Below are 3,200 nucleotides of genomic sequence, written 5' to 3' on the forward strand. Positions count from 1 at the left end.
GCAGACTACTTAAATTCCAACCACGATGCATAAATAAAATCTTCAAATTACATAAGTTTTAAACTCCAACAAAAAAACCTAAAATCTAATTAAATCATCCAAAAGAAAGTCTTCCTATTATGGAAGTTCAAATTACAAAAATACTATAAAAACGATTAAATTTTAACATAACATATTATCAAAACTCAAAAGCCAATCTTCCTTAAAGCAAATTCAATCCAGCAAAATCTGCAAATTAAAACATTTTATGAGATCTGCTATATAATGTAATTAAACAACTAAGATTACAAGTAGATTAGAATGGCCTTCACCTTTAAGTATTACTTGTCCCTGTAGGTAATGAAACCTCAATGGGCATTTCCTCCTTCTGTAAAAAGAACCTACCAACACGATCAAATATTAATAAATTTAAATAATCAATTGTTAGTTCATGTGTTTTAAGTTTATCAAATGTACCTTCAATTTTTTCTTGATTCCATAACGATGTCTAATCCAATCACCTCCACAAATCAACTTTTGAACAGTGTCCGGTGCCAATGAACATCAGTATGGATCAATTACTCTACCCCCAACACTAAATGTTGCCTCAGATGCAACGGTAGAAATCGGGATTGCAAGCACATCCATAGCCATCTTTGATAAAACACGGTACTTCAATTTATGAACATTCCACCACTCCAAAGCCTTGAATGAATCCATTCCATTTTGTCCCTGGTCCCTATAAACACCTTCTTCCAAATACATATCTAATTCTGACTTTTATGGTCTCTCCAAATCTATATTTTTTTATAAACTCCCCCAAAGCCTCCCATCCTGACCCAAGTGATGTTGTTTTTGATACTTCATTTCCTCCTCATCCATTTGCAGGCGTTTCAACTTCTCAGACTGATGCATCATGTATTTCCAAATACTCCTCATACATTTCATAAAGTGCTTTCTTCACTTCTTCAATGTTCTTTTCAGCATTGGAGTATATGGTTGGGAAACTAAATTCTACTAACTTCATTTTGAATCTTGGATCTAACATTGAAGCTATAGCCATAACAAGATGGAACTCCCCTCGATATTTTTCAAACTTCTCCTTCATCTTAGTCACCATAGTCCTAATGAAATCATTTCTTGATAGAACACCTTTATCAAAAGTTTCTTTTACTCTAAACACCTCAATCAAATACAGATTGGATGTTGGATAATCACTTCCAGAAATGACATTTGTGCATACCTATAAATAAGTTGCTTTAGTATTACGCATGATAAAATATTTAAAATAACACTTAAATAAAGGTAATATGCACCTTAAAAACCTTCAAGATTTAACATACACTCTCCACATACGCCCACTCCTCATCATTAGGCAGGTGATGGAAATGTCGCTCGTACTCCGCAAATCTATGAAAATCAAAAAAACTTAGTGATGTGCAATATTTGAAAACTTGAAAATCACAACATTCAAAACTATTTTTATTAAAATCTAATGTATACCTTGGGAAAACATCTTTAAATTTTAATGCAACCGGCAACATATCATAGGTTGAATTCCATCGTGTTGGAACATCAAGCAATAACTTTCTATCTTGTATTTGCAGTTGATGTGCAATATTTGAAAATGTTTGAAGTCTCGCCTCAGAATTGTTAATATATTTTATACCCTCACGAACTTCCCCGATAACAGAATCAATCATAGCAAGACCATCTTTCACAAGAAGATTCAAAATGTGTGCACAACATCTAACACGAAATAACCTACCACCACACGTGAGTTTTCTCACTCTAGAAAAATTTATTTCAGTCTTCTCAATGCCCTGTCATTGTATGCATCATTGTCTACATATATCGTGAATATCTTGTCCTCAATTTCCCAATTCTTCAAACATTTATAAATACCATTAGCAATATCGAGTCCGGTACGAGGAGGAAGAACATGTACAAAACTCAAGACACGTTTTTGCAATCTACAAAATCAAGTCCAGATATCAATATAAATATATTAAATAAAATTGAAAAAGCTTATTAAAAAATATAGAAGGAAATCAAACCTCCAGTTATGATCAATAAAGTGCCCTTTGATAACCATGTACTCAATCTTCTGATGAGATGACTTCCAAAAATTAGTGGTCAAACTGATTTTTGAGGCTGCTTTTATAAGAGCTTTTAGTGTTTTTTTCTCATGCTCGTATCTTAAAACAATCTGATTTGGTTGAATCCCTGCTTGTTTTCTCAAATAATGGAGTAGCTGTCTTCATCATATGCACGAATAAATCATCCTCCACAATAGAAAAAGGTTACTTAGTACCCAACACCCAAGTAGCTATTGCTTCTCTCATTTTTTTACCGTCATACTTTGCATCAGGCCTGATCAATGAAGGAAGCTTTTCATGTCCTGCATCCCTATCAGACCTAATATGAGGAAAATTCAATAAATTCTGCTTTTCTTCATAGTCTTTATGTGGCGTGCATATAAGCAAGTGCCTTTTTAATGTTTATGTGGTCCCGTTATCACCATAAGTTAGCTTTATTTTACATGATTACACTGAGCTTTTTTGGTACCATTAGATAGAGCCACTATAGTGAAACCATCCCATGCCTTTGATGTTTTTTTTTTCATTTTTGTTTCATTAATATTTCCTCTTCTCCCCTGTGGATTTCTGCATTTTGATGTTTATCACTGCCATTTTCACTTGGATTATAATTCTGAGGAGTTGGTTGTTCATCAACATCTACATTTATGGGAGCAGATTGCTCCTTATTCTCAACCCCTTCCATTAGATCTGAACTCACAACATGGTTTATGAGATAACATTTGTCAAAATTTGTACATTTAATAAGCATACTTAGTTCATCAACATTCAACAATATATTTTCCTGTTAAGGATCTTTAATTAATATCAACAAAAAGAAATATTATTAAACTTCTGATAGAAGAGAACACACTGAGAAGTTAACCAGAAAATGTAACCCAACAAAGCTATAAAGCCATTTTAACAAAGCTACCAATGAAAATAGCCTACATCAGAATACGATGAGTGATAAGAAAATAATAACAAACCAGTGGACTAAAACAATGGAAGTAATAATAACAAAACAGATTACTGGAAATCATAATGAAAAATGAAACTGATGTGAGGCAGCAAAACCAAAGTAATCGACAAATAATAAGCTATCTTCGAATCAACAGAAATTAAATAGATGAGTGAACAATG

At 32.9% G+C, this 3,200-nt stretch overlaps 1 long non-coding RNA gene across 1 annotated transcript; it reads right to left on the reverse strand.

Annotated features, from left to right (window-relative positions):
• Window positions 1-311: 311 nt before the first annotated feature.
• On the reverse strand, window positions 312-2,739 carry LOC145162373 (uncharacterized). The gene is made up of 5 exons (XR_013739063.1): window positions 2,037-2,739; window positions 1,483-1,952; window positions 1,296-1,389; window positions 457-1,222; window positions 312-380 (listed from the first exon to the last, which is right to left on the reverse strand). It is a non-coding gene; the product is annotated as an uncharacterized LOC145162373 (long non-coding RNA).
• Between the last annotated feature and the right edge of the window lie 461 nt (window positions 2,740-3,200).

The sequence above is a fragment of the Lactuca virosa genome, chromosome 3, assembly GCF_052849685.1.
Source record: "Lactuca virosa cultivar CGN04683 chromosome 3, Lactuca_virosa_CGN04683_v6, whole genome shotgun sequence".
NCBI classification, from domain to species: domain Eukaryota; kingdom Viridiplantae; phylum Streptophyta; class Magnoliopsida; order Asterales; family Asteraceae; genus Lactuca; species Lactuca virosa.